Source organism: Eucyclogobius newberryi, unplaced genomic scaffold, assembly GCF_026437365.1.
Source record: "Eucyclogobius newberryi isolate DKJ021-1_F unplaced genomic scaffold, fEucNew1.0.hap1 SCAF_17, whole genome shotgun sequence".
In the NCBI taxonomy this organism is placed as follows: Eukaryota; Metazoa; Chordata; class Actinopteri; order Gobiiformes; family Gobiidae; genus Eucyclogobius; species Eucyclogobius newberryi.
In genome coordinates, this window is record NW_027315801.1 from 15,772,475 (window position 1) to 15,787,137 (window position 14,663).

General features: G+C 41.2%; 1 protein-coding gene across 3 annotated transcripts in view; it reads right to left on the bottom strand.

Moving 5' to 3' along the window:
- The window catches only part of vps13d (vacuolar protein sorting 13 homolog D), a 62,117-nt gene extending 60,162 nt beyond the window's left edge, over window positions 1-1,955 (bottom strand). For all 3 annotated transcript variants that reach the window (XM_072449284.1, XM_072449283.1, XM_072449282.1), the window contains exon 1: window positions 1,582-1,955. The gene's annotated coding sequence lies outside the window, so the exon portion shown is untranslated. The remainder of the gene's footprint in view (window positions 1-1,581) is intronic.
- Between the last annotated feature and the right edge of the window lie 12,708 nt (window positions 1,956-14,663).

Genomic DNA, 14,663 nt, shown 5'->3' on the forward strand with positions numbered 1-14,663 from the left:
AAGGACCGAGGAGAGACAGAGGAGGGACAAGAGGAGAGACAGAGGAGGGACAGAGGAGGGACAGAGGAACAGAGGAGGGACAGAAGAGAGACAGAGGAGGAGCAGAGGAGGGACAGAAGAGGAGGGACAGAGGAGGGACAGAGGAGGGACAGAGGAGGGACAGAGGAGGGACAGGGGAGGGACAGGGGAGGGACAGGGGAGGGACAGAGGAGGAGCAGAGGAGGGACAGAAGAGGAGGGACAGAGGGAGGGACAGAAGAGGAGGGACAGAGGAGGGACAGAGGAGGAGCAGAGAAGGGACAGAAGAGGAGGGACAGAGGAGAGACAGAGGAGGGACAGAGGAGGCGCAGAGGCAGGCTGACCCACTCCTCCGCTGCTCTCTTGTATTTAGAGATTAACCCCAGTATCCTGTCCTTGGTGTTTTCTAGACAAATGTTATTTCGCGGTCTAGAATTTTCAACAGAATGGCATTAAATGTATCCATCGCCATGGTGACATGCAGGTGATATGTAATGCGACCTTGGGGCCCAAAACACTCTCCATAGTTCTGTGGAGAGGCAGTAATGCCTGCCTTTCAAGGTATTTTTAGCAGCAAAGACACCTCTAACTGATTAAGTGCAAGATAATAGGGCTGCGCAATATATCACAATCGAATCGAAAGCACATTTTAGAAATAACATCTCCATGGAGACTCACACCCTCACCAGAAATATTACATAGTGCACCGTCCATGTCATTAATAAACATCAGCTTTTACATTTGTACCTTTTCTTTTTGGATAAAAATGCTTTACAGATGATCTAAGAGCTTGTTCAGAAAGCACAATTCTCTCTCAGATCTCTCAGATGTTTTCCTGTTGATGCAGAGGTTTTTGGTACCACACCAATAAGTATATGTAAGTATAGTTTGTATCTGATTTCTTTTTATACTTTTGACAAACCTACTAAGGCTTGGGACTCGACATGGACTTGAAGACAAGTCTCTTCCTGCCCTTCCTTCCCACATCTCTATTTGTTATTAAGGTTTTATAAATTACAATCTACATGCCAATCATAAAATGACAGATGATACATGGCTCAGGCTCATGATATAATAGTCTAGAATTTGCAATACATGCGATAATCAATATATTGCTCATGATATTCCATATTCCACTATTTTCTAAAAACAAATACAATAACAGTATGTCTTTGTTAAACCACTACCTGCCCAAACTTAACAGCCCCAAAGTTAGTATCAGGATATGCCGGAATTTTTGCACATACATTTGTACAAAGACTTGAAAGGACATGAAACTCAAAGCAGAGGACTAGAGAATTGACTTGAGCCATTTTTATAATGAATATCGCAAATGTTAAAACCTGCTCCTTCATCGACTACAGAAGAATGTCACCTGAAACACAGCGACACTAATCTCTGTCTCAATCTGACAGAGGCACATGATAACATTCTGAAAACAGCCAATACTTGCACTTTACCCTTAAAGCACTCAACTCTGGCACGATGACTGGACACAGCAGGACACCGGGGCGCACCCACAGCGTTTATGTCACTGTTACAGCACAACAATGTCATTTCTCACCGTGTTTCAGTGCTTCAGATCCGTGGGGCCCATGTTAAGAGCTCCAGGGCTCGTCTCTCTCCGGACAGAGCCTCCAAAGTCTTCAGCTCTTTGCTCACACAGCCTCAGCTCAGCCACAAAACCCGACAGTGCGAGGCTGGTGCTGTGAGCATGTTTAGCTAGCATGTAGCATGTAGCAGCCACACTCAAAGTCTGTGACAAACGTAGACACGGCGAAGACAGGTCCGATAAAAGACAGGCAGCTTTGAATTAGTCCTCTTTGTAACACTGCAGCTCTGATAAAGGCGCTGGAGCACAAGTAAATGCAGTTTGGGACAATTAGAACCAAGTGTCACTTTGGTAAATAAAGATACTTCCTACGCAGGCTGAGTCCTGCTGAGCACTTCCTGTCACGTGACAAAAACAATCGCTTTCGTTATTTAGTTTATTTTTTGTTGCGCAATAATTCACAATAAAACATATGTTTTTATGGTGGTTTAAATAGGTAACTTAAAAACAATGAGGGTATACTGAGGCGATATACCATTAACTTTTGGGGTATTTTTGTGGATGTGAATATAGGTAAAGTGGCACACTTTTTGAAATTCACTTTTTTCTCTGTTTTATTTGTGTGTTTGTTTGTTTGTTTGTTTGTTTGTTTTGTATAAATTGATAGATTTAGCTATTTTATATCGGAGAAAGGAAATGTCAGAAATATTTTCACAGAAGCTAGTATTCCTTTTCAAACATGTTGGTTTCAAGACAGATCTTTTGTAGAGCAGGACACTCACAATACAAATATGAGCTAGGAGACTAAGATCATCACTTTTTCTTTCTCTCTCTCTCTCTCTCTCTCTCTCTCTCTCTCTCTCTCTCTCTCTCTCTCTCTCTCTCTCTCTCTCTCTCTCTCTCTCTCACACAACTACAGTAGGTGGCGGTATCCAACCTGATGGGAATACAGAATAGACTGTATCAGAGTACAAAGATTACTAGAATTCTGTAGTAGAAGTACAACATAATACTACAACGTGGTAGTAGTACTAAAACACAGTACTGCAAAATACTGCATATACTACAAGTACTAGAATATCTAGAATTCTAAAAGTACAGAAAATATCTGCAACAAAACAAACCTTAAAAGACCTGAAAACACTCTTACTTACTCACCTGATTTGGACTTCTGATAAATTAGATGTTCCAAAATGAATACCAAGTATCACATGACCAAGGATTCTTGAAAAACTTGTACCTATCTTCACTGAAAGGAAAGAAATGTGTCAAAGAGTGTAAAGTATTTGTACTGTAAGAGAAACTGTAGGAAACATCTGATTTATTATTTGAAGTGACTGTATTGTGACACACGACATCTGATGTTTTCAAAGGACGGACACAAAAATGAGACAAACTAAATTAGATCTGAAGCAATAAACACAAATGTTCAAATAATTTCATATTGTCGACATAAAGTTTTTGTCATCTGTAGATTTACTCACAGTGAAAAGAGAACACTTTTACTCAAGTAGGAGTTGGGATATATCAAAGATCACATCATATTGAGAATGTTGTTTTGAAGATACGCAAATTTTGGATATTGAGTGACGATGTAAACCTTCAAATAAAGATATAAGGGGATATTTCTGCACTTTTGTGATTAATTTGACCAACATTTCACACCTCAATTAAAACATTTAAAGACACATTTTAACAATTTTTTATTTTTTTTATTTGATTGATTTGATTTCTACCATAAGAAGTAAGCGGTAGGTGCGTTTTATGATTGATACGTGGCAGGAATAATCGGCAGTCCACGCCACGAGGAAATAAGACCCAGATTTTGGCCAAAAAAATCATCCATTCAACCTTTAAGTCTGTTTAGTATTAAGTATAACTTGATGTTTTAGTTTAACACCTGTATCTTTTCTAAGAAACTTATTTGAATCCCTATTAATCTGGAATATTTGTATTAGACTATTTTAACATTCTTATCCTGTTTCCGCTGCTGTTTGACTTTTCGGTGATATTTCTGGCACAGACAGCCACATAAAAACAGGTGAATTCATGAGTTTATTGCAGATTTCAAAGTTCCAGAGCTAAAGACAGCTTTGTTATACCAGAGTTAATCATTCTGTGACGGTGAGCAACTTTGACAATTAAGACACAACGCTACACAAAACACACTGAAAATCTACAGAGAAACAAACCAAAAAAAACAGTAGAATTGATGTAGTTTTAGATATGAGAAAATCACTTTTTACATTTAAAGTTAGAGTTAAAATCAGTTACATCACACCAGGAATAACATTAGGATTGAAAAAATACATTAAAAGTAGCATTTTTTTAGACATTGGAATATAATTATGTGTGTCTTTAATATCATTTTTTGGTTCTATGCTAGTTTTGATCCAGTGTCGTAAAACTTATATTATAATTTCATTTCATTTCATTTGACGAGAGAACGCATCGGAAATGTTAATATTTAACTGAATTTTGTTTTAAATGATTGTAATAAATCTTGTTTATGTCATTTTTATCAGTGTACAGCTACAAATATATGTTAATGTATTCATTCAGTGGAGGCTTTAATTCAAGCCTTAAATTTGTCCTCTTCCTACACCAAGAAAGCCATTGCGAGTAACACATGGCCATATCCTGTACAGATGTCGTAGCGGTGATGTCACACATGTTACAACAATGTCACCAACATTCCATCACTCTAAGTCTTGACATTGTTGTCAAATGAGTCTAAGAGATGAGGAAAATTGCAAATTTGGCGACTGATGCCAGAAAAACGACAAGACCAAGGAATACCCAAGTGTTACATTACCGTGGCGGTAATAATGTTCAAAGTTTAATTTTTCTTTTTTTTGAAGGTAGTTCTCAATGTACGTCTACTGCATTACTGCAATAGTCTGTAGTAGCACTGTGAAAAACTGAAGGCGTTGGAGTATTGTGTTGACTACAGTTGAATCGTTTCTCATGAGGTTCCTCAATGTTATTTTATTGTAAAGCTAGTATTCGGTGTACTTCTCCTGCATTACTGCAATACAGGAGAAGTACATCGTAGTCTAGTCCAAAAGTGGTCTTGACTACTTTTGGACTTGGTACTAGTATTTCTAGAATTCTAAACGTACAAAAATGTACAACAACGTAGTACGATAACATAAGACGAAAAATATTGAATACACTGCAAGTACTAGGATTACTAGAATTCTGAAAATATAAAAATCTCCTACAATGTAGTACTACAATGTACAACTACAACAAGTTGTATAACAAAGTATTACATTGTAGTACTACAACATAAGACTGAAAATACTGAATACACTGCAAATACAAAAATGCACTACAAACTGCACTACAACGTAGTACTACAATGTAGTACTGCACCCTACAATATAGCACTAAAAGTACTGAATGCACTGCAAGTACTAGAACTACTCAAATTCTAAAAGTACAATAAAATATCTACAAAACTACAAACCTGGAAAGAAAACCTGAAAATAATCCTGTACACTTACAAATACTAGAATTCTAGTACAAAAATGTACTGCAACATAGTAGTACAATATAGTATTGCATTGCAAAAAGCTTACACATTTTTTAGACACAAAAAACCCAATTTTTCACCCATCCTTAATTTTGGGTCGAGTTTTTTTCGTTAAATTTCAAAGGGTCAAAATTGGGGTGGTTTGTGGGAGAAAAAAAAGAAGAGTAAAACTCTTTTTCAACCATTTTCTTCCGCTATAAAAACTAGAGCTAGAGTCACGTGACTTTGACACATTGTGCCCGGTCACAATTGAACCCCTTGCCCGACCCCTTGTAATTTTATGATTTTTTAAAAATCAAATTGGGAGAGGGCGTTAGAGAGGCACTTTAATAGATAGCTCCTACATTTGCACATCATTGCTTTCAGCTTGGAAATCTTCACAAACGCTCCAGTAACATTTTCCAATAAAAACATTTTATGAAACGTTGATATAATTTTGTTATTTAGCAAAATTTGCACTTTTGTTTAAATTTCACTATGACCATACCTGAAGACGTATCAACTTCAAATTTATAACATTTCATTGCTCATGGGCTTTGTGTCTTGTGGACAAATTTGAAGTGTTTTCCATGAAAACTGTTGGAGAATGTATATGAACATGTACTCACATGAGGACATTTACTGCGACTTTTTGGGCGTCGGGCTCACATTGGCCCCATGTTTTTTTATTTTTGACGTGCCGCTACTGAGCTGTTTTTCACCGGGTCTTCATACTACTTACGGGTATATTTGTCCTTGTTTACTACTCGATTTTTGCATTTTGCATTAAGTCCCTCACCCCGATGATTCGTCTTTCGGCTCGGGCCTAATAACATAACAAAACAAAATGTGGAAAAAGTGAATACTTTCCAGATGCGCTGTACATGGTGCACCTTTAGCTGTATTTAGTTTACAATACAGGGGGCATTTGTTGGTGTCTGACCATCTCAGAATGGCATTAAACTACCCATCTCCAATGAGACAAGCGGCGACATTATGAGGCCACACAGGTGTGAGCGACCTGCAGATGACCCGCCACGGTGACAGGAATGCCAGACATAAGGCTTTTCGTCGCTGATAGCTCAGCAAACCCTTTTTGGGGGTCCACATACCTTAGGGGTTTTATGACGACTGCCACGACTTGCATCACATTTGAAACTGGTTTAACTGGACTCAAAAAAGCCATGAAAAAAAAGAGAACTCTCACCGGATGAATCTAATATACAAGTTCATGTCTTCTGACTTGTGTACATTTTAACCTGTGTAACTGTGTAGGCCTAGTTAATGTTCAAACAATGCCAGCATGTTTGGGATTATTGTTCAGTGTGGCATGTTGGAAATCTTGAGTCAATTCTTTAATCAATTTCAATGTATTTGAGCCCTGAAAGAACCGTGAAATCACTGTATATCACTGCAGAAATCACCTGAGATTTAGCCCTAGGGGCAGGGAAAATGTATGATGTATCACCTGCCTGAAGAGCCTGAAGATCAAAAATCCAATTCATAACAAGCCAAGGCCAATTAAAAGAATGAATAAGGATGATAAACACAAAGTAGATGTACGAGAAATTAAAATAAAAAAGCCCATCTAAAGAAACTGTCCAAAATCGTCACTTTTAAACCTTTAAACCAGTGGTCCCCAAACTACGGCCCGCGGGCCACATACTTTTTTTGTTGCCGTAGGCTTTATTAGACAGTAGATGGAATGAGAAAGAAATGAAAGGGAATGATGAGAGAGAAAGGAGGACATGCAGCAAATGTCGGAGTCAGGATTCAAACCCACAATACTGTGGCCGTTCATTTTACCTTTCGCCTGTAATGCCCACATTTCCCCAAGAGATGACACTGTTCGCCTGCGCAGCTTAGAGGGAACAGTGCTTGCACATAGCATAGTGCGCTGCTCGCACAAGAAAATCTATGGCATGCAGAAAATAAAATTCACCACAAACGGCCACCGGGGCCAATCAAGCAGGAAGCGCAAGTGTTTGACACTGAAGAAGACTCTTGTGGACAGTAGAAGACTCTTGTGGACAGTAGAAGACTCTTGTGGACAGTAGAAGACAGTAGATAATTAATCATTATTTAATGCATTTGGAAAATAATTTGTACATTGAGCCTTACATTTGTTGCTTTGTTACAGGTTACAGGTCAAATCTTGCGTACAATTTAAAGTAATTCATTAGTTCACACAAACACACCGTATTTTCCTGGCCCGGCCCCTCGGCCAAATTTTAGAACCCAATGTGGCCCTCGAGTCAAAAAGTTTGGGGACCACTGCTTTAAACATAAGACCTTTTCTTACAGAATCAGCATAAGCTTATATGCACTAACTAATGAGAGTACTCTGAAGCCCCTCAAGTCTCTGACCCAAACCCTCCTTAAGAAAACTGTGAAAACTAGACAAGCAGCCTTTACATTATTGTAAGATTCTGAGCTAGTACAACACTGGCTTTTAAAGGTTATTGAATGTTCTCCAAAGTTCTAAATGGGTTTGACCCTCCACCCTAAATGGATTTTATTAGTAAAAAACTAACACTGGAATAAGCACCAGAGCATTCACCATAGGAAACAGTGTTGAACAAAGAGCAGGACTAAATTTAATTTAAGAGTCTATCAGAGGCATAACATGATGAAACTCACTGCAGAACTGCAAAATTATCTTCAGCATTTTCAACTTTCAACTCTTGACTGTTTTTTTTTTTTTGCTGTAAATAATCCATCCATCCATCTTCTTCCGCTTTATCCGGGGCCGGGTCGCGGGGGCAGCCGTCTAAGCAGGGACTCCCAGACTTCCTCTTCCCCAGACACTTCCTCCAACTCCTCCGGGGGGATCCCAAGGCGTTCCCAGGCCAGCCGAGAGACATAGTCTCTCCAGCGTGTCCTGGGTCTTCCCCGGGGCCTCTTCTCGGTGGGACATGCCTGAAACACCTCCCGAGGGAGGCGCCTAGGAGGCATCCGGAACAGATGCCCGAGCCACCTCAGCTGGCTCCTCTCTACTCCGAGCTCCCCCGTGTGGCCGAGCTCCTCACCCTATCTCTAAGGGAGCGCCCAGCCACCCGGCGGAGGAAACTCATTTCGACCGCTTGTATCCGCGATCTTGTTCTTTCGGTCATTACCCAAAGCTCATGACCATAGGTGAGGGTAGGAACGTAGACCGACCGGTAAATAGAGAGCTTTGCCTTTCGGCTCAGCTCCCTCTTTACCACAACGGTCCGATGCAGCGACTGCTCACTGCAGCCGCTGCACCAATCCGCCTGTCGATCTCACGCTCCATCCTTCCCTCACTCGTGAACAAGACCCCAAGATACTTGAACTCCTCCACTTGGGGCAAGGACACCCCACCCACCTGAAGAGGGCAAGCCACCTTTTTCCAGTCGAGAACCATGGCCTCGGATTTGGAGGTGCTGATTCTCATCCCATCCCATCCTTCACACTCGGCTGCAAACCGTCCCAGTGCATGTTGCAGGTCCGGGTTTGATGGAGCCATCAGGACAACATCATCTGCAAACAGCAGAGATGGAATCCTGTGGTCCCCAAACCGGACACCCTCCGAAATTATGAACAGAACCGGTGACAAAGGGCAGCCCTGGCGGAGTCCAACAAACACTGGGAACAGGTCTGACTTACTGCCGGCAATGCGAACACAGCTCCTGCTCCGGTCATACAGGGACCGGACAGCCCTGAGCAAAGGGCCCCGGACCCCGTACTCCCGGAGCACCCCCCAAAGGACACCCCGAGGGACACGGTCGAAAGCCTTCTCCAGATCCACAAAGCACATGTGGACTGGTTGGGCAAACTCCCATGAACCCTCGAGCACCCGATGGAGGGTATAGAGCTGGTCCAGTGTTCCACGACTGGGACGAAAACCGCTCTGCTCCTCCTGAATCCGAGGTTCGACTATCGGTCGGATTCTCCTCTCCAGTACTTTGGAATAGACCTTACCTGGGAGGCTGAGGAGTGTGATCCCTCTGTAGTTGGAACACACCCTCCGGTCCCCCTTCTTGAACAGAGGGACCACCACCCCGGTCTGCCAGTCCAGAGGCACGGTCCCCGACCTCCACGAGATGTTGCAGAGACGTGTCAACCAAGACAGTCCTACAACATTCAGATACTTTAGGTGCTCAGGGCGGATCTCATCCACCCCCGGAGCCCTGCCACCGAGGAGTTTGCGAACAACCTCAGTGACTTCAGCTTGGGTGATGGATGAGCCAGCCTCTGAGTCCCCGGTCTCTACTTCCTCTTTGGAAGACGTGACTGAGGGATTAAGGAGGTCCTCAAAGTATTCCTTCCACCATCCGACGACATCCCCAGTCAAGGTCAGCAGGCCTCCACCCGCACCGTAAACGGTGTTGGTGAGGCACTGCTTCCCCTTCCTGAGGCGCAGGACGGTTTGCCAGAATTTCTTTGGGGCCTCCTCCATGGCCTCCCCAAACTCCTCCCAGGCCCGGGTTTTTGCCTCTGCGACAGCACGAGCCGCGGCTCGCTTGGCTTGCCGATACCTGTCGATGACCTCAGGAGACCTACAAGCCAGAGTGGCCTGATAGGCCTCCTTCTTCAGTCTGAGGGCATCCCTTACTTCCGGTGTCCACCACCGGGTTTGGGGGTTGCCGCCACGACAGGCACCGGAGACCTTGCGACCACAGCTCCGAGCAGCCGCATCAACAATGGAGGCGGAGAACATGGTCCTGTAAATAATCTTTTTCTTTTTTCTGTAATGTCCCAGATGTGTTGCCATACACAAACTAATGTCTTGTAATGTTAAGTTATGCATCTGTTGTTTTCTGATTCAATGTTTAATGTTTACCTGCCTTAAGTTAACGGATCAAATGTAGCAATTGTGTTAACTAGAATATTTATGTTGAAGAATATGCTCCAGAATGTGTTATTGTTAATAATAACTTTAAAAAAAAACACACACATTCACACAGAGACCACCAAATACTTATCCACTGAGATCTTTTTTATTGTGGGTGTTTGATCCAGATTCTTTGGCCCTGGATACCACATAAGGAAAACCTGGCTCTCAACAGCCTTTTTCTTGTAAACGATGGGACCTGCTCCTGAGATGAACTCTCTTGTTCCACAGGATAGTGCATAGTGTGAGGTTTGAGATGGCAGGAGGTCCACACAAGTACACATGCTCAGTATTCCTCACCAAAAAAACAGGCTCAGATCTGAGGGAGTCCAGGGGAAGACCGGAGAACAGGGAGGGCACATGAACGTCAGTCCTAAAGATTGTCCACAGACGATGGGGTGTGCTGGGGCAGAGCCGTTTCTAGCTATACGTCATTACAGGCCTGTTGCTACGCTGCAGCTTGTCTCACAGTCAGAGTATCCGAGACCACGGCAGAGAAGTTACAAGGAGACAAGGGGCCAGATTAAGGATCTTGGAGGCCCTAGGCTGTTATATTTTTAGGCTCCTAGATGTAGTTTTAAAAGCCATCCTTTTTCCGTTTTCTACATTATGACATTATTGATGGCACTGGAAGAATTTGTAGTTTCCAACCAAAATGTCTGTACATAGACATATAATACAAACAACAAAGTAAAAGGGGTCTGGGGGTTCACTCTCAGGAAAATCTCAAACATAATTAGTCATTTCCTGTATTCCAGTGCATTTTATGCTACGTTCACGTGGTCCTCAGTAACTCGGGATTCCGAAATGACCAACTGAGGTTCCGACTTGTTTGCATTCATGTGCTTTTTATCTCGTAACATTGGACAACCAACAGTAAACCCCTAAATGTAGTCAAGTTTAGTCAAAGAACTCAAATGTTTAAGATCAATGAACAAATCAGCTGTTTTTGATTCATCTCCACAGCAGTGACGTGAAGTGTGGAATTCTAGCAGGAGCTTTTGACCTGCGTTCGTGTGCATTTTTCATCTCAGAATAACATTTTACAGAGTTCCCGAGGATCACAGCATCAAGACCGAGATGATTATTTAGCCGTTCAATACCCATTAAAGTGTAAAGATTAGACTAAATTTCACTAAAACATAGTGAACATGATTATATCTTATATCTAATCTAATTTTACAAAAACAACAACAACAACAAAGCCCTATTTTTCTCCAGTTTGACCATTTGGTTACGTTTGTAAATTTGCTTCCTGGTTCCCTAGAAACCACACTGTAAACAAGGGTCAAAATCCATATCAATTACACAATAGTTATGGCTTAACAAATAATAATATTAACAACGCCTTTATTTTGTTAAATTAATGTTTAAACTGTCATAAAAATGCCTCAGGTTTTATAAAATGTCACTTATTGATGACATCACAGATGGGGATTCTTTTAGAACTGTAACCAAACTATTGAATTTGAATTGTTCTACACAAACTCTAACTTAACTGATGACTATAACTATGATAAATATTTACCACAGATTTTATCCCACCAAAGTAAGTAATAATTGAAGAAACATAAAAACCTGTCATATGCCCTTTAAGAAAAACATTCTTTATTCTAAAATAGTTTGACAGTAAATGAGTAAACTGTTGGTAAATGATCCAGGCAATCCTTGAGGCCAGTGAAAACCTCTTACACAAGACCACAAACACAGTCAACTTAGTCCAGTGGAGAACTTTGTGAAACGATTGCTAAAAAACCCTGAACGACCAAGGTATTACACCAAGTTGTATAATGAAATGACTGATAAATGTGTCTTGTGTAAATAAGAATGACTAATATCTCAAGAAATAAGAAAATAAGAGAATTACTCCATGGCATTCCTGCAATTAGGGTTTGTCACGTAGCTAGAATTGGCTCTGGAAAGGAGGGACATGGGTTTGATAAATACACTGGTCACATGACTGGTGAAGGCTGGTGAAGACTCTTGTCGGGAGAAGCACATAAACAGCTCTCGGCCACAGGAGCCGTAAAGTTCCGCATCCACAGTCGTCCTCCTTTGTGTGAGAACCAATGTAAAAAAACAAAAAACACTTTATCAAAATCTGTAGAAAACGTCCACATGGGGTCAGGAGCTCCACGGCTCAGTTCACTTCAACAGTTCCATGGAAAACTCAAAAAACAACCACAGTTCAGCAATGTGCAACACTCAAGTATGTGCAAAATGGACAAGACGCGTTCAAACACACAGTTGGCTTTTCCAAAAGTACAGTTCAAATCTTAAAACGTGAGGCCTGTGCTTGTGGGGTACAAGACCAGAACGTGGCAGTACGTACATTTTATAGCCAAGCACATCCAGACCTGGTAAAACATGGAGTTAAAGCGAGACATTGCAGGTGAATTACATTTAAATTTTGAAATATCAATATGAAACTGTTTTTTACTTATATTGTAAATGAAAATGGCAATAATAATAATAATTTTCATATATGAATAAGCCATTTTATGTGTAAAAATAATAGTTTGTCTTTGTTTCAATGTGAAAGTTTATACATTAAAAGAGCAGACTAAAAAAATAATTAAATAAAAAATATTTGTCTGTAGTGTTTCGCCTTAAAACAAATATACTTCGATGGCAACTCCCTGGTAACTTTAAAAGGTGACCTGGTATTTTGTAAGGATAAACCAAGAGTTCCCAAAACTTTCAGGTTAGGACCCCCAAAATAACCATGCAACCGATTGGGGACCCACAATGAGAAATGAAATTGACTGCTGTAAAAATTGTATTATATGAATTTGAAGTAACAGCCTGAACAGTGAAGTAGTAATTTTCCTAAGCCTGCAGTATGTTCAGAGGTGGGTATGTTTACTCAGTAACATTACTAGAGTAACTTTTGAATAATTGTACTTCTAGTAACACTATATTTGGACACTTTTTATACTTTTTCTTGCTCTTAAAGTAACCCTGACTGGAGTAAAGGCTCTAAGTGTCAAAGATTTCTATACAAAATCCATTCATTTGTGGTTCTTGTAACTTACTTTGACAAATTATGATCTATTTCTAATAAAACCTTATTTGATGTTTTGTCTGTCAGATTACATGAACTCTAAATCACAAATAAGACTATAATATCTAGTTAAGTATAAATAAACTTTAAAGCCGGCACACAGTATTTTAGAGTCGTACATGATGAGAATTGGATGAGATTTTGACTTATGTTTAGAGTGACTTGCTTTGAGGCAGTGTTCAAAACGGTCAGCATTGCACTTCAAACCTGTCCTATTATTATTTTGTAAAATGTGGGTCGGACATAAATTTGTGCACAGAAAGCAGAAGATAGACTTCATATGACTACTTTGGCCTTTTTTCAGTTTTCATTTGTAAAAAAAATGCTTCATACTTAATTAACAGCAATATTTTTGTCATGAATTTGCAGAGAAACAAAAGAGAACAATACAATTTGATTTTTCAGCTTCACAATAGGTGAGAAATAAAGTAATTATCTTTCTTTTTTATTTCCTGTGTTTGTATCCTGCTCCAGTGTGATTCCATTTGCCCTTGATGCTCTGCTTTATTGGCTGTGGCTGTTTAAAAATGGTTCACGAGTATCATGTCATGCACCAGGTTTTACTTGAGTACAGTTGTCTTCTCTACCCACCTCTGAGCATGAGCCTATGTGTGCTTGTTCATGTGCAGCAGATCAACATCAGGTATAGTGTTCCAGCGGTTTGGCCCCAGAACAGAGTGTGTGCCTGGGGTGTGACAGTGTGACCTCTGCCCTCTGATCAGGGACCACAGAAGGCACGCTTCCACCTGGGCGCGATGCGGCATACAGCTAGCTTCAAATAAAACATCCATCCATCCTCTACCGCTTGTTCCCTTTTGGGGTCGCGGGCGGCTGGAGCCTATCCCAGTGACTTCGGGCCTTAGGCGGGGTACACCCTGGACAGTGGCCAACTTGTCGCAGGGCTGACACAGAGACATAGACATTACAGACAGTTCACTCTCACATTCACTCTCTAGGGCCAATTTTAGAGTCACCAATTTTTGCCTAACACATGCATGTCTTTGGATGGTGGAAGGAAGCCAGAGAACCCGGAGAGAACCACGGTAACACGGGGAGAACATGCAAACTCCACCCAGAGAGATCATGTGATGCAGGTCTGGTCCAGGAATTGAACACATGATCTCCTTCTTGGGAGGCAAGAGCGCTAACCGCCTTTGCCACCATGCACCTTTCAAAACATAATGCTGCAGATTGTAATAATAGATGAGTTTGTGCTTTACATAACATGTTAATATTAGGATGAAAAAGTTCAAATATGGAAACGGGACTGTTCCGGAAATCACATTGTACGATTTTTAAATAATTTATTTGTTTGTAATTGCTGTAAATAAGTATTTGAACACCTGAGAAAAAAAATCAGTGTTAATATTTGGTACAGAAGCCTTTGTTTACAATTGCAGAGGTCAAACGTCTCCTGTAGTTCTGGACCAGGTTTGCACACACTGCAGCAGGGATTTTGGCCCACTCCTGCACACAGATCTTATCAGGTCAGGTTTCAAGGCTGTCGCTGAGCAACACAGAGTTTCAGCTCCCTCCAAAGATTTTCTATTGGACTTAGGTCTGAGACTGGCTAGGCCACTCCAGGACCTTGATATTCTTCACACGGAGCCACTCCTTGGTTCTCCTGGCTGTGGGCTTCAGGTCATTATCATGTTGGA